Here is a 21,149-nt window from a genome sequence, read left to right as displayed (position 1 = left end):
CACCATCGATGCACAGTGGCAGCAGTGTGTACCATCTACAAGATGCAATGCAGCAACTCACCAAGGCTCCCTTAACAGCAACTTCCAAACCTGCAACCTCTACCACCTGGAAGGACAAGGGCAGCAGATACATGGGAACACCACCACCTGCAAGTTCCCCTCCAAGCCGTACACCATCCTGACTTGGAACTATATCGCTGATCCTTCACTGTCGCTGGGTCAAAATCCTGGAACTCCCTTCCTAAGAGCGCTGTGGGTGTATCTACCTCACATGGACTGCAGCGGTTCAAAAAGGCAGCTCTCCACCACCTTCTCAAGGGCAACGAGGGAAGGGCAATAAATAAAAGCAAAATACTGCGGATGCTGGAAATCTGAAATAAAAACAAGAAATGCTGGAATCAGTCAGCAGGTCTGGCAGCATCTGAGGAAAGAGAAGCAAAGTTAACGTTTCGGGTCAGTGACCCTTCTTCGGAACTCAATAAATGCTGGCCTGGCCAGCGACGCCCAAATTCCATGCAAGAATTTTTTTAAATCGGGCTGGCAAACTCGGAGCCATGGATGATGTTATGCACCTTCAACAAAAAGATACCCAGACTTTTACTTTAACCAGTGTCCGTGTGACACTCGTCAGGCATGCTGTTGCTGTTGTGTAAAAGGTTATTTTTAGCTGACTATGTAATCGGGTCTCTAAAAACTGCAAAATCTCACTTAATTTTAGTTTTAAAACGGAAACTATTCCCAATAGCTCCACCTCGCCCTGAATGCTAAGCGCGACTGCTGCCAGGTCGATGCTGATTTTCAATATCAGTCCCTGTTCCTCCCTCAGTCCCCAGCACGTCAGAGCGGCGGTCACGGTCACGCGCAAGCGAGCTTCAGCGAATGAATGAATGGACGGAATCCCGCGCGCGTCACCGTTCTAGCCGAGGCCGCGCGCCCGATGCTTACAATGGCGCGCGGCCGCCGTGGTGACGTCACAGCCGCCTGTCGGGTGTTGACTGAAACAAAAACAGGAGAGGAGGCTGAGCGCGAGTCCGGGGTCAGAGCGCGAGGGAAACCGGCTTGTGTTAGACCGGTTACTTAGCAGTCAGCTCATGCGAGGCAGATATTGCCTGTCAGGCCCGAGGTGAGTGCCCCTTCCCTAGGAAATGCAGCCCAGGCGGACGGGCGGTGAAGGAGTCGACGATCTGGGCCTAAACTCGGCCCTACCTACCTACCTAAAGCCATCTTCCCGAGAGCTGCCGGGGAGGTGGATCTGTGTCGTCCCGGGGATTGGGGCTGTGAGGTGAGGCCAGGCCTATGGTTTGACAACTCAGCCCTGGGCCTCGATTGATCTCGCTCGGGTCTGGGACTGGTAGATAAAGCAAACGGCCGCGGAGTGCGACAGGTTTTGTCAGAGCGGGCGATGTTTTGCTTTTCATCTCGGTGAAATTAGGCCGGTATGTCACCGCCACACTCCCGGGGACAGGTCAGCTAGTGGACTCGCGTTCGGCGTGAGGTTTGAGCCGGGAATGACTCAGCCTGAGGCGATCGCCTCCCTGCCTTTTAACAGCAGTTGAAAACAAGTTCGAGCAGTTTTGCTAGCGGAATGAATACGGTGAAGTTTTATGGCTGTAGTTTGTAGAATTCATAGTGCTTACTTATTAGAAATGTATTTTACAACCAGTAAACACAATCCGCTGTTTCACTGGAAGCAGTGGTGATAACATTTGTAATTATCAAACGTTGTTTTATACAAGTGCGCATTTTAGCTCGAAAGAAACAATGCAAAATAACATTCCAACTTTTTTCAGTTTTGCTTAATGTTTTTTTTAACAATAAAAAGCGTGTCAGTTATTTTCCTTCTGATATGTTTAGCTTGTGTTGCTGTTTCGAGTTCAGGAGTGTGTATATTTATATTCTAATGGAGCACTAGATGGTGTTATCTTTGAAATCTACTGATATTGCTTGTATTTATTATGCTTTCCCATCGTTGGGTAGCATTATAGTTTAGACAAGGAGTGTCTTTCAATCTGGCTGTATTTTCAGGTTCAAATATTTGTGGAGCAGCACAAAATATGTCACTTGAGTAGATGTCATCCTTGTAGATAAAATGCTTTTGTCTTAAACGATAGTACATTTGTAGAAATATTTAAGAGAACAGAGAGAGGGAAGTAGCAGTGCAATGTTGGCTTGGATATATATGTGTCTACATTGGAAACTATTTAGCCTGGTTCAATCAGCTACTTAATAATTGTCCTTGCAAACCTCCATCCCATCTCCAACCTCCCTCTCCTGTCCAAAGTCCTTGAACGTGTTGTCGCCTCCCAAATCTTCCCATCTTTCCTGGAGCTCCATGTTTGAATCCCTCCAATCAAGTTTCTGTCCCTGCCACAGTACCACAACAGGTCTTATCAAAGCCACAAATGACATCCTAGGTGACTGTGACAAAGGTTGTTGTCTTGACCTGTCTGTAGCCTTTGACATGGTTGACCACACCATCCTCCTCCAGTGTTTCTCCACTGTTGTCCAGCTGGGTGGAACTGCTCTCCTGGTTCTATTCTTAGCTATCTAATCGTAACCAGAGGATCAATTGCAATGGCTTCTCGTCCTGCTCCTGCACTGTTGCCTCTAGTGTTCCCCAAGGATCTATCCTTAGCCTGCTTCTATTTCTCATCTACATGCTGCCCCTTGACGACATCGTCTGAAAACAAAGCATTTGTTTTCTCATACACTGTTGGTCGGCACAGACTCGGTGGGCCGAAGAGCCTGTTTCAGTGCTGTATCTCTAAATAAATAAATAAAAAACACCCAGTTCTACTTCTCAGCCATCTTACTCGACTCCTTCACTGTTGCTAAATTATCAGACTGCTTATCTGACATCCAGTACTGGATTAGCAGAACTTTCCTCCAATTAAATATTGGGAAGACTGAAACCATTGTTTCTGAACCCCGCTTCAAACTCTGTTCCCTAGCTACTGACTCCATACCTCTCCCTGGCAACATTCTAAGATTAAGCCAGCTCTCAACCTTAGTGTCACATTTGACCACCTGATGAGTTTATGATCTTATATTTGTGTCATCGCTATTTCCATCTCTGTAATGTCACCTGACTTTTCCCTATCTCAGTTCATCTGCTGCTGAAACCCTCATTCATGACTTTGTTGCCTGTAGACTTGACTATTCCAATGCACTCCTGGCTGGTCTCCCACATTCTACCCTCCATAAACTTGAGGTCATTCAAAACTCTGCTGCCAGTGTCTTGACTCACACCAAGTTCCGTTCACCTATCACTCCTGTGCTCGCTGACCTACATTGCCTCTCAAATAACATCTTGATTTAAAAATTCTCGTCTTGTTTTCAAATCCTTTTTACAGCCTTCCCTCTCCCTATTTCTAATCTTTCCCACGTCATTATTGTTCTGGCATTGTTCAATTTTCAGCATGCTTAATGGTATTGAGACACCAGGGTTGCATTTATATAAATCATATGACCTTAATAAAAAGGTAAGCGGAAAAGTCATAGTCATTATGGTACAACAGGAGGCCATTCGGCTGATCGAGTTCATGCCAGCTCGCTGTAGAACAGTCCAGTCAGTCCCATTCCCTTGCTCTATCCTGTAGCCCTGCAAGTTTATTTCCCTCAAGTGCCTATGCAATTTCCTTCTGAGATCATTGATGTCTCCACTTCCACTACCTCGGAGGCTGCACATTCCAGGTTGTTACCATTTGCTGCTTACAAAAGTTCTTACTCACATTTCCCCTGTATTTCTTGCCCACAACTTTAAATCTGTGTTCCCTAATCCTCGATCATCAGCTAATGGGAACAGCTTTTCTTTGTCTACCTCATCTAAACCTATCATAATCTAGTACACCTCTATCAGTTCGCCCCTCAACCTCCTTTGCACCAGATTATCCAAACTAACTTTGCAGCTAACTTCTCTCATTCCTGGAACCATTCTGGTAAATCTCCTCTACGCTCAAGGACCCTCACATCCTTGCTAAAGTGTGGGGAGCAAAACTGGACGCAGCACTCTGGTTGTGGTATAACCAGAGCTTTATAAAGATTCAACATAACATCTCTGATTTTGTACTCAGTACCTCTATTTATGAAGCCCAAGATTCATATGCACTGTTTAGTTTAGTTTAGAGATACAGCACTGAAACAGGCCCTTCGGCCCACCGAGCCTGTGCCGACCATCAACCACCCATTTATACTAATCCTACATTAATTCCATATTCTATTCCCACCACATCCCCACCTGTCCCTATATTTTCCCTACCACCTACCTGTACTAGGGGCAATTGCTAATGGCCAATTTACCTATCAGCCTGCAAGTCTTTGGCATGTGGGAGGAAACCGGAGCACCTGGAGGAAACCCACGCAGACACAGGGAGAACTTGCAAACTCCACACAGGCAGTACCCAGAATTGAACCCGGGTCGCTGGAGCTGTGAGGCTGCAGTGCTAACCACTGTGCCACTGTGCTGCCCCAAGACTGTCAATATGTCCTGCCACCTTCAAAGTCATATGCACCCTCAAGTCCCTCTGTGTTGCACACTCTTCAGAACTGTGCCATATTACCTCTCCCTATCCCTTCTGCCAAAATGCATCCTTGTACTTCTCTATTAAATTCCATCTGCTATTTGTCTGCCCATTCTGCTAGCCTATATATGTCCTATTGCAGTTCTCTAGTCTGAAAAACAACCATTTACTATCACTCTACCTGGACCCCTCCCCCGGCCTCTTACCCGCTCTAGATCTTTTCATTGAAAACTGTCGGCGAGACATTGGTCATCTCAATTTCTCTGCCCCCCTCACTCACTCTAACCTGTCCCCCTCTGAACTTGAGGCACTCTGTTCTCTCAGGTCTAACCCCGACATGGTCATTAAACCTGCAGACAAGGGTGGTGCTGTTGTTGTATGGCTTACCGACCTCTACCTTGCAGAGGCTCAGCGCCAACTCTCAGACACTTCTTCCTACCTCCCTCTGGACCATGACCCCATGACCGAACATCAAGCTACTGTCCACAGGACTGTCACTGACTTCATCTCCTCTGGAGATCTTCCCTCTACAGCTTCCAACCTCATAGTCCCACAACCCTGGACAGCTTGTTTCTACCTCCTTCCCAAAATCCACAAACAGGACTGTCCTGGTAGACCCATTGTGTCAGCCTGCTCCTATCTTGACTCTTTCTTTTCTCCACTGGTCCAGTCTCTTCCCGCCTACATCCATGACTCTTCTGACGCCCTACATCATTTTCACAATTTCCAGTTTCCTGGCCCAGACCGCCGCCTCTTCACTATGGACGTCCAATCTCTCTACACCTCCATCCCTCACCAGGACAGTTTGAGGGCTCTCTGCTTCTTCCTTGAACAGAGGCCCAACCAGTCCCCATCCACCACCACCCTCCTCCGCCTGGCTGAACTTGTTCTCACATTGAACAACTTCTCCTTCAACTTCACTAATTTTCTTCAAGTGAAAGGTGTTGCTATGGGTACCCGCATGGGTCCTAGTTATGCCTGTCTTTTTGTGGGACATGTCGAACATTCCTTGTTCCAGTCCTACTCAGGCCCCCTCCCCCAACTCTTTTTCCGGTACATTGATGACTGTATCGGTGCCGTTCCCTGCTCCCGCCCCGAACTGGAAAACTTTATCAACTTTGCTTCTAATTTCCACCCTTCTCTCATCTTTACATGGTCCATCTCCGACACTGCCCTTCCCTTCCTCGACTTCTCTGTCTCCACCTCTGGGGATAGGCTGTCTACTAATATCCATTATAAGCCCACTGACTCCCACAGCTACCTCGACTACACTTCTTAACACCCTGCCTCCTGTAAGGACTCCATTCCATTCTCCCAGTTTCTCCATCTCCGACGCATCTGCTCTGATGATGCTACCTTCCATGACAGCGCTTCTGATATGTCTTCCTTTTTTCTCAACCGAGGATTTCCCCCACCTCATTGTGGTTGACAGGGCCCTCAACCGTGTCCGGTCCCTTCCCCTCCCTCCCAGAACCATGACAGGGTTCCCCTTGTCCTCACTTTCTACCCCATCAGCTTCCATATCCCTCAAATGACTGACATGATCATTCCAAGTGTCATTGTACATCAAAAGGTCATTGATATAAACATCACAATTACTCAACCCGCAAGCACTTGATTAGATTAGAGATACAGCACTGAAACAGGCCCTTCGGCCCACCGAGTCTGTGCCGAACATCAACCACCCATTTATACTAATCCTATATTCCTACCAAACATCCCCACCTGTCCCTATATTTCCCTACCACCTACCTATACTAGTGACAATTTATAATGGCCAATTTACCTGTCAACCTGCAAGTCTTTTGGCTTGTGGGAGGAAACCGGAGCACCCGGAGAAAACCCACGCAGACACAGGGAGAACTTGCAAACTCCACACAGGCAGTACCCGGAATCGAACCCGGGTCCCTGGAGCTGTGAGGCTGCAGTGCTAAATCGACTTACATTTTTCATACCAAATGGCATGACTTTACGTCGGAATAGACTATCTTGTCACAAAAGCAGAAATTTCTTTGCCTTGTTAGTCAAGGGAACTTTCCAATATTCCTTTTGCAAATCAATCTTGCGAACAAAGGCTGATTTCCCCACCTTATCAGTGCAGTCCTCAGGCCTTGGGATTGGATAGGAGCCCATCTTAGTTATCGCATTAACCTTTTGGTAATCAATGCAGAATCTTTGAGAACCATCTGGCTTTGGTACCAGACCGACAGGAGAACTTCAACTATTATGACTGGGTTTAACTATATCATTATTTAACATATATTGAACCTCCTTCCTGACTTTTGCCAATTTGCTGGGATTGAGTCTGTAGAGATTTTAATTAAGTTAGCTTCCCCTACATTAATCTCATGAATAGCCAGAGAATTACGAGCTGGCCTATCTGCCTGCCTGTAAGGCTTATATTCCCTCAAGAGGTTAGCTATATCTTTCCTCTGTTGTTCAGGTAAATGTTGCCACACCTCGTCCAGACCATTCCAACACCTCTACATACGCCAGCTTCACCGCAGGAGGCTCAATCTGAGAACTCTCAGTCTCAGACTCATCAGGTTCATCACGTGCACCAGTACTACCATCTGTGTTCTCTACCACCTGGGCTACACCTACTGGCTGACTATGCTCATGGTTATAGTACCTCTTCAGCATAGTCACATGACACACTTTTACTCTTTCATCTGTCTGGGATACTAATTATATAGTTCACATCAGTGAGTTTCCTTTTGATACAGAAGGGTCCACCAAACCTTGCTTTCAGTGGTTTGCCAGGCAAAGGCAACAAAACTAGTGTTGCGACCAGGTGAGAGGGGTCTTGGGGTTCCCTCTCAGCCTTTGCCTGGTTTAACCGTAACAGGGTTTAATTTTTAAAAACACCGTGTTGTAGCTCCCCCTTCGTGAATCCTTGTTCAGAGAGCCATAGAGTTATACAGCACAGAAACAGGCCCTTCGGCCCATCGTGTCTGTGCCGGCCGTCAAGCACCTAACTATTCTAATCCCATTTTCCAGCACTTGGCCCATAGCCTTGTATGCTATGGCGTTTCAAGTGCTCATCTAAATACTTCTTAAATGTTGAGGATTACTGCCTCTACCACCTCTTCAGGCAGTGCGTTCCAGATTCCAACCACCCTCTGGGTCAAAATATTTTTCCTCTAAACCTGCTGCACCTTATATTAAATCTATGCCCCCAGTTATTGACACCTCCGCTAAGGGAAAAGGTTTCTTCCTATCGAACCTATCAGTGCCCCTCATAACTTTGTATACCTCAATCGTATCTTCCCTCAGCTTTCTCTGCTCTAAGGAAAACAACCCTAGCCTTTTCAGTCTCTCTTCATAGCTGAAATGCTCCAGCCCAGGCAACATCCTGGTGAATCTCTTCTGCACCCTCTCCAGTGCAATTCACATCCTTCCTATAGTGTGGTGACCAGAACTGTACACAGTACTCCAGCTGTGGCCTAACCAGCGTTTTATACAGCTCCATCATAACCTCCCTGCTCTTATATTCTATGCCTCAGCTAATAAAGGCAAGTATCCCATATGCCTTCCTAACCACCTTATCTGCCTGTGTTGCTGCCTTCAGTGATCTATGGACAAGTACACCAAGGTCCCTCTGATCCTCTACTTCCTAGGGTCCTACCATCCATTGTATATTCCCATGCCTTGTTAGTCCTCCCAAAATGCATCACCTCACACTTCTCAGGATTAAATTCCATTTGCCACTGCTGTGCCCATCTTACCAGCCCATCTATATAGTCCTGTAATCTAAGGCTTTCCTCCTCACTATTTACGACACCACCAATTTTCTTGTCATCTGCGAACTTACTGATCATACCTCCTATATTCACGTCTAAATCATTAATGTACACTACAAACATCAAGGGTCCCAGCACCGATCCCTGCGGTACACCACTGGTCACAGGCTTCCGCTTGCAAAAACAACCCTCGACCATTACCCTCTGCCGCCTGCCACTAAGCCAATTTTGGATCCAATTTGCTAAATTGCCCTGGATACCATGGGCACTTGCCTTCTTAACCAATCTCCCATGCGGGATCTTATCAAAAGCCTTACTGAAGTCCAGGTAGACTATATCAACTGCTTTACCCTCATCTACACATCTAGTCACCACCTCAAAAAATTCAATCAAGTTAGTCAGACACGATCTTCCCCGATAAAGCCATGCTGACTATCCCTGATTAATCCCTATCTCTCCAAGTGGAGATTAATCCTGTCCCTCGGAATTTTTTCCAATAGTTTCCCAACCACTGATGTTAGACTCACTGGCCTGTAATTACCTGGTTTATCCCTGCTACCCGTCTTAAATAATGGTATCACATTTGCTGTACTCCAATCCTCTGGTACCTCTCCTGTGGCCAGAGAGGATTTGAAAGTTTGTGTCAGAGCCCCTGCAATCTCCTCCCTTACCTCACTTAACAGCCTGGGATACATCTCATCTGGGCCTGGGGATTTATCCACTTTTAAGCCCACTAAAACAGCTAATACCTCCTCCCTTTCAATGCTAATATGTTCAAGTATATCATAATTCCCCTCCCTGATCTCTACACCTACATCACCCTTCTCCATAGTGAAAACAGATGAAAAGCAATCATTTAAAACATCACCTATGTCTTCTGGCTCCACACAGATTGCTACTTTCGTCCCTAATGGGCCCTACTCTTTCCCTGGTTATCCTCTTGCCTTTAATATACTTATAAAACGCCTTAGGATTTTCCTTTATCTTGCCCGCCAGTGTTTTTTCATGTCCCCTCTTCGCTCTCCTAATTACTTTTTTTAAGTACCCCCCTATACTTTCTATACTCCTTTATTGCCTCCACTGTTTTCAGCACTCTGAATCTGCCATAAGCCTCTTTTTTTTTTTTACTGATCCAATCTTCTATATCCCTTGACATCCAAGGTTCCCTGGACTTGTTGGTCCTCCCCTTCACCTTAATGGGTACATGTTGGCTCTGAACTCTGGGTGGCGCAGTGGTTAGCACCGCAGCCTCACAGCTCCAGCGACCCGGGTTCAGTTCTGGGTACTGCCTGTGCGGAGTTTGCAAGTTCTCCCTTTGACCGTGTGGATTTCCGCCGGGTGCTCCGGTTTCCTCCCACAGCCAAAGACTTGCAGGTTGATAGGTAAATTGTCCATTGTAAATTGACCCTAGTATATGTAAGGTGGTAGGAGAATGGTGGGGATGTGGTAGGGAATGTGGGATTAATGTAGGATTAGCATAAATGGGTGGTGTTGGTCGGCACAGACTCGGTGGGCCGAAGGGCCTGTTTCAGTGCTGTATCTCTCTATGACTAACTCTCACTATTTCCTCTTTGGATGACTCCCACTGATCTGATGTTGACTTTCCTACAAGTAGCTGCTCCCAGTTCACTTTGGCCAGATCCTGTTTTATCATCTTAAAATCCGCCTTCCCCCAATTCAGTACCTTTATTTTCAGTCCGTCTTTGTCCTTTTCCATAACTACCTTAAATCTTAGAGTTATGGTCACTATCCCTGAAATGTTCCCCCACTGACACTTCTACGGCTTCATTTCCTAGGATTAGGTTCAGTACTGCCCCTTCTGTTGTAGGACTATCTATGTACTGGCTCAAAAAGCTCTCCTGTTTGCATTTTAAGAATTCTGCCCCTTTTAAGACTTTTGCACCGCTTTCCAATTGTAAGGCAAAGAAATTAATTCAGACAGGTTTTCTTAGATTCAAACAAGGAAGGTAGAAGTTTATTAATCTTAAACTCTAATCTGGTTAACAACTACGAATATGCGATGCGACCGCGCTAGCATACATACGTGATAAACACACGCAGATAGAGACAGAAGAAGTAGAAAGAATCAAGGGGAAAGGTTTGAGGCAATATATGGGTTTCTATTTACTGTCCTTTGAGTTAAGTGTGGAGTCTTTGGTTGGTGGTAGGTCTTGCTGTTGGTTGGGGCCCAGTTCACGCTTCAACTTGTTTCGATGTCGGAGTCCAAGTGTACCCAGTATAAAGGTACAGGCGTTCTCTGCCCTCCAATACCATTTACCACCATCTCTGGTGGAAAGATCAGGCCTTTTCCCAGTAAAAGGGATCTAGTGGCCCCTGTGTCCTTGAGAATTACTATGGGCTTGCTTGCCCCATCCTAGGGGTATGGGGCTACTCTCCCTTCAGACACAAAGCCCTGATAACCTTCAGGAATCCTATTAAATTTTCCTGCACACAGCCGTAAGCTTCCTGGTTCTCGCTCTTACTGCAGTTAAAGCCACAGCTTGTTCAGCTGTGCTTTCCATCAGGGTCCCTTTTTCTTCACTGGGCGGGTGTGCCCTGATTAACCCTACAGGTTTTCCCTTCAACTTTCAGCACTCAGCTCTTAAATGTCCTGCTTTATTACAATGGAAGCACACAGGCCTCTGTGTCTCACTCCTGCTTACAGCATCTTCCTTTTTGGCTGGAGGAGGGCCCACTGTGTCTACTGCATTTCTTTCCCTCCTAGGACTGCTTGGGCTTCTACCACCTTTCCCACCCTTTGTCCTTTTTGGATTTGTGGGGGTGATTGGGAAAGGGAAACTCACTTATAAATGAGAGCAAACTCATCAGCCAGGACTGCTGCCTGCTGGGCTCTGAGCATTTTGTTCCTTCACATGTGTCTTTATGGAGAGTGGGAGAGAGTTTTTAAATTCCTCGAACAAAATTACTTCTCTGAGATTTTCATAGCTGAGCAGAGCCCTCAGCCACTTGTCAAAAGTCAGCTGCTTATTTTTCTCAAACTCCAGGTAAGTTTGATCAGTTTGCTTCTTGAGGGTTCTAAACTTTTGCTGATAGGCTTCTGGTACAAGCTCATATCTCCCGAGGATAGCATTTTTTTGTCAGTTCATAACTGGATGAACTCTCATCTGGCAACATGGAATAAATCTCATGGGCTTTTCCAGTTAGCTTGGTTTGTAACAACAGAGTCGAAGCCTCAGCTGGTCACTTCAACTGCCTTGCCAGTTTTTCAAATGACACAACAAACGCTTCTACGTCTCCCTCATTGAATTTTGGGATCAGTTGGGAAAATTGTAACAACCCTGTACCCAGCCCTGAATTACGCTATTCCATATTGGCCATGCTTTCACTGGGGTTACTCTGTCGCTCCCGAGTTAACTCAAGCCGCCTTAACACACTCTTGCTGGAAGGTCCTAGCTCTTTCTGTCTCCTCTCTTGCTTCCTCTCTCACTCTCGCTCTCCTTTTCTCTTTCCCTGTCTTTTAATTCAAGTTTCCTCTGTTCCACTGTATCTTTGCTAATGATACCCTGTTGGAGTCTACTTCTAACCCTGTTTCTGCTGCTTCAGATTCAAGGGAAGAATGGTTGGCCACTAGCCTTTGGAGTTCAGACTTCCTAGCCTAGCCATTAACAGTGATCCCACACTGCTCAGCAATTTTCCTCAACTCCTCCACAAACAGTGCTTTAAACTTATCCCAAGTTAATTCACCCTGGCTTGGGGAGCTACTAGCTTCAGTCACAGACATGTTAGTACTCTAGCACACACAACCACAAGAAAACCTGTATTGAAATCTTTTCTCTTTTTGATTGGGATCAATTTGACTTCCCACTTCCAATTTCTCTTTGTCTGTGGGTCAAATCCAGCTCCCGTTTTGACCAGGTGAGTCCAGGAGTTCCCTGTCAGCCTTTGCCTGGCTTAGCCGTTAAAGGGTTTAATTTTGGCTCCCCTTTAGTGAATCCTTGTTCACCGCTTTCCAATTGTAATTAATTCAGACGGGTTTCTTAGATTTAAACAAGAAAGGTAGAAGTTTATTGATCTTAAACTCCTAATCCGGTTAACGACTACGAATATGTGACACGATCACGCTAGCATACATATGCGATAAACACACAGATAGAGACAGAAAAAGTAGAAAGAATAAAGGGGAAAAGTTTGAGGCGATAGATGGGTTTCTATTTACTGCCTTTTGAGTTCAGTGTTGAGTCTTTGGTTGGCGGTAGGTCTTGCTGTAGGTTGGGGTCCAGTTCACGCTTCAACTTGTTTTGATGTTGGGGTCTTTTCTTTCTTGAGGTTTACATGTTTTCCGTGGATCCGGTAGTTTAGGAGAAAGCGAGAGAGAGACCCCCTAGGAGAGGGGCTTCCTTGTTCCAGCTTCAGTTGCAAACTTGCCTTCTGTTCCTTTCTGTGCGGCACAATTCAAAAAACCCCAGGTTGCCTAGCAGGTTATGCGCTTCATTACACCTTCAATGTCTGGTGATCTAAATCCATTTGGGTTAATTGGATCAGGGAGTAAGTCTTTTATTTCTCCAAGCATGCAAATGTTCTTCCAGCCAAGTGTCTGGTGATCTTCAAACAAGTCATTTCTTCACTCCAGCAACAGTTTAAAATCAGTGTTCATATGGTGAAATTAATATGCCTCATTCTTGGCAGGTGGGGGTCTGCATGACTGTAGCACTTTATCCCTGGGTTTAAAACTATGTGCCTTAGCTGTTATATCAGCTTGTGTTTTCATCACCTGCTGAGAGGCTTCAAGATGTACTCTGGCCACTGCAGAAGCTTTTGAGAGCCTTTCTCGGAACATTGATACATAATCAAGGAGGATAGTGTCCTCCTCCTGTGCCAGAAATCTCTCCATGAATTTAAGGGGGCACCTAACCTCATACCCATAGACCAATTCAAAGGGACTGAAACCAGTAGACTCAATTGGTGTGTCCCTAGTTGCGAATAACAATAATGATGTCTCTTTATCCCAATCTTGGGGATACTCAAGACAATAGGTCCTCATCATGCTCTCTTTAGGGTTTGGTGATAGCTCTCCAAAGCACTTTGGGACAGTCGCTCCTAATTTACACATGACCTCCTGATATGCACCAGCCATGAAATTTGACCCCTGGTCCGACTGAATTTCTTTGGCAACCCACACCTAGTGGAAAAACTGAGCCAACTCCTTAACCATAACTTTTGCTGTGATCGTCTTCAGTGGTACTGCTTCTGGAAATAGAGTGGGCAAATCCGTAATGGTCAGGAGATAGCTGTGACCTGACTTTGTCTTAGACTGAGTCCAACACAATCCACCAGAACTCTACTGAAGGGTTCATTAAATGCAGGTATTGATATTAATGAGGTTCATTTATTCGAAGGCTGTGGCATCCCTACCATTTGACATGTGTGATATGTCTTAGAAAAGTCAGCCACATCCTTGTGCAGCTTCGACCAGAAAAAATACACCATTGCCCTAGCCGGAGTCTTTCAAATACCCAAATGACCTGTGACTAGAATTTCATGGGAAATTTTTAAAATTTCACTGCGGTTGTGAGGAGGGACAACAATTTGATGGACTGCAGCCTATTCCTTATCAACTGGCCTCTGGGGGCATCTCCATTTCTCCATGAAAATGTCATTCTTGCCCTAACACTTGGGGACGTTTTCAGGCTCTGTCTCAGAATATGCAGTCTGAGACAAGCTCCTCAAATTAGGGTCTCAACCAAGAAAGATCTGCTGAATGATTCATCAGTTAACCTTGGAGCCATTAACACCAATATTCCCATCCAAATCCTTGAAAAAAGGTTCAGCCAATCAAATGTTTGAATTGTCCTCCACAACAACTGAATCCATCTCATCTTGTTTAACCCTATGAGCCTAGACCTAGTCACAACACAATCCGAGAATAGCCCAGTAAATTCCTCCTGCAAAACTGCAGTTTTTGCAGCCTCAGCTGGCTTTCCGAAACCAAGGTAGACACCAATACCTTATCCCTAGCCAAGACATCTCCCAGCAAAAAATCCATATGTTCAATAGGCAAACTAGGAACGACACTATAATGGTAACAGGACCAGTAAATAAGTCAAAATTTTAAATCAACCCTATATAAGGGAATGGGTAAATAATTTCCATCAGTACCCTGAGTTAACACCTTCGTATTCAGCGAACTATTTGGGTGGGGGTGGTGGGGGGGGGGGGTGGAAAATCATGTCACCTGCTAACATCTGTGACTGTGCCACCACTGTATCTCGAAGAATAATAATTGACTTGCCTACCTCACCAGACAAATGTTGGGATACTTCCCTTTCCCCACCCTCCCAGCCCCAAACACAAAACGTTTATAGTTTTCGGTAACCTGATTCACTCTATCCGTGAACGTGGGAGAAACTACGTGCTTTGTTGTGAACTTTACTTGCTAGGAGGACAGCATTTCCTGGGGGGGACGCCATTTGTCTGTAGAAATGCGATGGGCTTGTATTTCAACTTCCAACTCTCAGCCTTCACATATTCTTATGACAAAAATAGCAAGTCAGGCCCTTTGAACCAAACTTGTTCTGCAGACTTTCTCTTTCACTCATCTGAAGAGTATCTGTTTCTTTACCTTTGCCATCTTAATAGAACCAGAACTCTTTTCATTTTCAAACTTCCTATGTCTCCAATTTCTCTGAAAGTTTCCAAACTACGGCCTCTAACTACTGTTCTTGTGAATTAGTTCACAATCATCTGCCACTACTGTGGTTTCCTTTATTTTACAAACTTTATGTTTTTCTAGGTGGGAACTTATTCCCGAAGGGACACTCTTTTTGAATTCTTCCGCAGAATCACTTCCTTCAGACTCTCAAAGTCTTGTGGAGCTTTCATTGATCTATACCACCTATTAAACGCCATTTCCTTCTCTCTCTTCTCATTTCAGACAGGTGTGGACTTTGCCAGACAGTGCCGGACATACTCAGCAGGTCTGGCAGCATCTGTGTAGAGAGAAACAGTTAACATTTCAGGTTTGTGATCCTTCATCTGAACTGGCAAAAGATAGAAATGTAACAGTCTTGGGGCCAGACATATACTTGGTCAGTTTCCTTTTTAAATTTCTGAATTTCTGTCTGCAGGCCTCTGGTATCAACTCCTAGGCATTGAGAACTGCAGTCTTTATTTTCATAGTCCCATGAGTGCTCTTCTGAAAGAGATGAGTACACGTCCAAAGCTTTCTCTACGAAAACACTCTAGAAGCATTGCCCAAGATTTAGGCCAATTCAGATTCATGGCAATTTTCTCAAATTACACAAAGTACATTTCTCCCCCTCCTTCCTGAATTTAGGTACCGAGCATCTCGGTTGAGCCCCCAATTTTGTTATGATCCCCGTGAAGATCAACAAACCAAAAGAACCACATTTCCCGAATTACCCCAATAAAAAAAAACAAATGAACAAGATTTCACTTTTCTAACTACTTTAACAATCAAACCAAAATCAACATGAATTAACAGACAAATCACAGTCAATATTGTAATACTCTGATGCTAGTGAGTCTTATAACAGAATATCTGAGTGATAGATGGTTACAGGAACAGGAGTTTATTTACATACGTCTGATATCTATGGCTTCCACATTCACACCACAAGAGGTTCTGTATGCGTTCTGTTACATCATTTCCTGTGATGACACTCAGGCTATTTACATATTCTGCCTAGTAACAACCTTATATTGCATTATACCCCCCCAAAGTATCTGATTTCACTTCTCAGAATGTTAACCGCTATGACATTTTTACAAGTCTGCTACAACGGGTTCTTCGCTCTTAAGATGATGTCTGGGGTTTTGAGTCTTCTGGTTCTCCCTTATTCTTTGTACTTCCGTAGAACTATTTGATGACTCCAGTTGTTCACTCAGTTTGTTCTCTGGGTTGATTACTGATTGTAGCTCTGTCGCTTCATCAACTTCTTGAGATGTCTGTTCCTCTTGTATTTGTCGCTTCTTTGCTATCACCACCAATGACCTTCTGTTTCTTCTCATCACGTGGTCAGTTTGGACAATGCATGATTGTGGGTATGGTGATTGTTCTATCACTTCTCCATATCTTCTCTGATCTCTAATCCAGACTGATTCTTCAGGTTGGATATCAGTCAAGTTTTTGGTTCTGTGATGTCTGTCATAATTGTCGGATTGAATAGATCTTCCTCTATCCTCTTTCTCCCTCACTTTTTCCAAGTCTTCTGCACTCACTTGTGGTTTAAGTGTTCTTGGAAGTATAGGAAGTTGTGTTCTTAACCTTTATCCCGTCAACAATTCACATGGGACTAAACCGTTCTGAAGTGGTGTTTTTGTCTTATGATGATTGACAACACGTTATATACCTTGACATCATCTCTTTAATCTCTTTCGATATACTCGGCCACTAAACTGACTGTCTTGTTCTGGCTCTTCACTTTGTTATTCCTAAATGTGCTTGATGTAATCTTTCCAAGATCTTTGATCTTCGTATCCTGGGGATGACTAATCTCTGGTCAAATATCAACAAATCATTGACAATACTCAAATGACCTTGCTGCTCATAATGCCTTAACACTGGGTTGTGTGGCATGTACGCTGGCAATCCATGCAAACAATATGCTGTAATTGCTGCACATACTTCATCTTTTTGGACCTTCCTGATTATGCTCAACTTTTGATTTGTAGCAGGTAAATACTCTAGTTGTTCGAGCAAACACTTCTACTTAAATAGAATGTCACCTTCTTCGGGTTCTGTTGATGTAATGTGTGATAACACATCTGGTGTTAATTGCTGTTTCCCAGGAACGTATTTGGTTTTAGCGTTAAATCTCAATCTAACCTCTGCACCTTTGGAGGTAACTTTGCTAGTTCTTTTGTATTTAGTGGAGTAACTAACGGTTTCTGATCTGTTTCAATCTTAAATTAAAGACCTAGCGCATAGAGATAATTTCTCACATGCCCAAGTTGCTGCCAACAGCTTTTTTTCGATGACTGCATATCTTTGCTCTGTTTCTGTCAGTGAACGAGATGCAAAATATACAGGCCTGTGACTCCCATCAACATTGTACCTGAAACAAGACTCCACCAAGCCCTGTTGCTGATGGTTCTGTTGTTATATTGGTTGGTAATTTTGGGTCATTATGTGCTAATACTTCTGAAGGCAGTAGTTTCTGCTTGATTTTTTTTTCTCAAAAGTCTCTTGTTGGACTTTGCTCCAACACCAGGCCTTGTCATTGTTTAGTAACTGTCATAGTGGTTCATTTATCATACCCATAAACCTTTGCAATTCTGTGATGTTTTAGGCTCAAAAGTCTTTGATGACTTTCGTCTTTTGAGGGTCTGTTCTGATGCCTGATCCATCAATAATATGACCTAGAAATCTCACCGTTTTTTGTAAAAGACACACTTCTCATTCAACGTTAGATCAGCTTCCTGCAATCTCTGCAACACTGCTCACATGCTGGCATCGCGTTCCTGCTAACTTGCACTGTGGATCAACACGTCCATATGGCAGATGATCCTTTCTAATCCTTCCAGAACTCTGCACATCGTTCTTTGAAAAATTTCTGGTCATGTCGTAATTCCGAAAGGTAATCTGTTAAAACATAATCTTCCAAATGGTGTTATAGAAGTCACCAATAGTTTAGATTCTTCATCTAAAGGTACTTGTCAAAATCCACCATCACTATCTAATTTAGTGAAGATCGTGCTTTTCCCTAGCTCATCCATTGGATTGTATTTCTTGCTCTACTGCCTTGCTTAATTGCGTAAGGTCTACACAATTTTGAATGGACCCATTTGGTTTCTACACTGGAACCATACCTGAGCACCATTCTGCAGGGTTAGTAACTGGTGAGATGACTCCTGTTTGGTCATTAACTCTATTTCTTTTTTAACTACTTCTAGGAGTGGGTGTGGAACTTTTCTTGGTATATATAAACGCAGTGAATTCCCTTGACATAAAGGCAGCATTTGACCATGCGTGGCATCAAGGAGCCCTAGAAAAATTTAAATCAGTGAGAATTGGGGGGAAAACTGCACTGGCTGGAGTCATACCTAGCACAAAGGAGGATAGTTGTGATTGTTAGAAGCCAGTTATCTCAGCCCAAGACATTGCTGCAGGAGTTCCTCAGGGTAGTGCCCTAGGCCCAACCACCTCTAGCTGTTTCATTAGTGACTTTCCCTTCATCAAAAGGTCAGAGCTGGGGAGATCTACTAATGATTGCACAGTATTCAGTTCCATTTGCAGCACTTGGGATAATAAAACAATCTGTGCCTGGGTGCAGTAAGAGCTGGACTTGGCTGATAAGTGATAAGCTGTTTCAGTACAGCTACAACACTGGTATCTACCCGACAATGTGGAAAATTGTCCAGATATGTCCTGTACACAAAAAGCAGAACAAGTCCAACCCAACCTGGACAAGACTAGTGACTGTTTGTTTCTAGAGTTGGACAGGGGTTGGAAATGGTGTACCCCAGGAATATGTTTTGGTTGAATATATATGGAGGTTATTTGACATTAGTTGTGGGAGCACAATCTCAAAATTTACTTATGACACAAAGGAAGAGGCTTTTGAAAACAACAATGTAGACTTTAAAAGATTTACAAAGACATAGGCAGGTTAGTGGAATGGGAAGCCAGTGGCCTATTGCAACCTATTGTGGATAAGTCGAAAACATGAGGGTGTACATTAAATGGAAAGGCATTAAAAGATGTCTATGAAGGGAGGGATCTATAGATTCATGTACTATCCAAACGTTGTGAGTGCAGGGTTGTAAAGCCATAAAGGCCAGTAGGATTTTGGATTTTATAAATGGGGGCACAGTGTACATGAGTAAAGAGGCAATGAAAAATTTTACATGGCAATGAATGGTTAAGCCACAATTGGGAGTATGCATTTATATTTTTCCCATTACAGAAAAGACATTAAAACTATAGAGCACATATAGTGTATATTCACCAACAGAAGGCAAAGGATGGGAAATTATAGTTATAAGGAGGAGAAACTTACTTACAGAAAAAAGACAGCTGGGGGTTGGCCCATCTAGTTTCTCTCTCGCATTATGTCTTATGCATCACAATACATACACTCCCCACTCGGCACCATATATGGACCTATATCCACTGGAGCAGAGAAAGCAATGAGGAGATTTAATAGGTTTTTCAAAATTATGAAGAATTTTGAATAGGGAGAATGTTTTCTTTGATTAGGGAGTTGGTGACGAATGCTCAGAAATTTAAAATTGTTGCTGAGTGAGAAGAGAAGTTCAAATAAATTTCTTGATAGAAAGGGTTGTTGCAAGATGAAATGAATTGCCATAATGAGTGATTGAGGTCAAGACCTTTGCATCTTTTAAGGGGAAATTCGGTAAATATTTGAAGCAGATACTATGAGGCTGTGGGAAGAATGTGGAGCTCTGGAATTTGTTTTGTTGGATTGCTTTACTGAAAAGCCTGTGCAGACATAATAGTCCAAATTGCCACCTTCTCTTTTGTCAACTTCTGACTTTCAGAACAGCTGCCAATTTGTCAGTGGATAAACTGAATACTGACTCAGCAGTCCTTTTCCTTTTTGGCCTCCTTGTCTCAAGAGACAATGGTTTAAGCACCTAGAAGTTGTCAGTGGTTTGTGGAGCAGTGCCTGGAGTGGCTATACAGGCTAATTCTTGAGTGACAGACTCTTCCACAGGTGCTGCAGGTGAAGTTGGTTGTCGGGGCTGTTACACAGTTGGCGCTCTCCTTACACTTCTGTCTCTTTTCTTGCCAACTGCTGAGTCTCTTAGACTCACCTCTCTTCAGCCTTTATAGCTGTTCGCCAGCTCTGGCGGTCGCTGGCAACTGACTCCCACGACTTATGGTCAGTGTCGCAGGACTTCATGTCGTGTTTGCAAACGTCTTTAAAGCAGAGACATGGACAGCCGGTGGGTCTGATACCAGTGACGAGCTCGCTGTACAGTACGTCCTTGGGGATCCTGCCATCTTCCATGCGGCTCACATGGCCAAGCCATCTCAAGCGCCGCTGGCTCAGTAGGGCGTACGTGCTGGGGATGTTCGCTGCCTCGAGGACTTCTGCTTTCGAGACACAGTCCTGTCCCCTGATGCCAAGGATTCTCCGGAGACAGTGAAGATGGAATGCGTTGAGACGTCGCTCTTGGCTGACATACGTTGTCCAAGCCTCACAGTCGTAGAGCAAGGTACTGAGGACGCAGGCTTGAAACACTCGGACTTTTGTGTTCCGTATCAGTGCGCCATTTTCCTACACCCTCTTGGCCAGTCTGGACATAGCAGCAGATGCCTTTCCCATGTGCTTGTTGATTTCTGCATCGAGAGACAGCTTCCTGGTGATGGTTGAGCCTAGGTAGGTGAACTCTTGAACCACTTCTGGAGCATGGTCGCTGATATTGATGGATTGAGCATTTCTGATGTCCTGTCCCATGGCTCATTTTTGTCAGTGGCTAAACTGTGAATACTGGCTCAGCAGTATCAATAGCAATAAATGACCTGTACCATACAAGATAACTGGCTGCATCTCACCAGTGCCGGTCATCTTATGGTATGCCCAATTAAACTTTTTAGACGTTTTTTCCTGCACCCTTCTGCTCAAAATATTTTAATAACTGTGTGGTAAGGGCAACAGGGCATTTAGGTCCTCAGTGAACAAAAGGATCAACAATGTATTTCCCGGCGATTTACAGATTGAGAAAGAAACAGACTGAGAAGGCTGAATTAACTAAATCAGATATAGAAAGAGAAATATGAAGAAAGACAGGAAAAAGAGAACAAAGGAAAGGATCATAGAATGCTTACATCGCCGAAGGAGGCCATTCAGCCCATTGTGTTTGTGTTGGCTCTCCAAGGAAGAAAAATATTTTACAATTTTAACTTTGAAGGAGTGAGAATTCAAAATGTTTAATATCA

The 21,149-nt window shown here is 44.3% G+C and overlaps 1 protein-coding gene across 5 annotated transcripts in view; it reads left to right on the top strand.

The window, feature by feature from the left end:
* Window positions 1-960: 960 nt before the first annotated feature.
* The window catches only part of rb1cc1 (RB1-inducible coiled-coil 1), a 311,904-nt gene continuing 291,715 nt past the window's right edge, over window positions 961-21,149 (top strand). For 3 of the 5 annotated variants that reach the window (XM_068031835.1, XM_068031832.1, XM_068031836.1), the window contains exon 1: window positions 961-1,123. The gene's annotated coding sequence lies outside the window, so the exon portion shown is untranslated. Of the gene's footprint in view, window positions 1,124-15,155; window positions 15,241-17,532; window positions 17,821-21,149 lie in introns of those variants that run through there. The other 2 variants (XM_068031833.1, XM_068031834.1) reach the window with 2 other exon arrangements.

Source organism: Heterodontus francisci, chromosome 5, assembly GCF_036365525.1.
Source record: "Heterodontus francisci isolate sHetFra1 chromosome 5, sHetFra1.hap1, whole genome shotgun sequence".
Taxonomy (NCBI): Eukaryota; Metazoa; Chordata; class Chondrichthyes; order Heterodontiformes; family Heterodontidae; genus Heterodontus; species Heterodontus francisci.
This window is presented reverse-complemented; position numbering and strand designations above follow the sequence as displayed.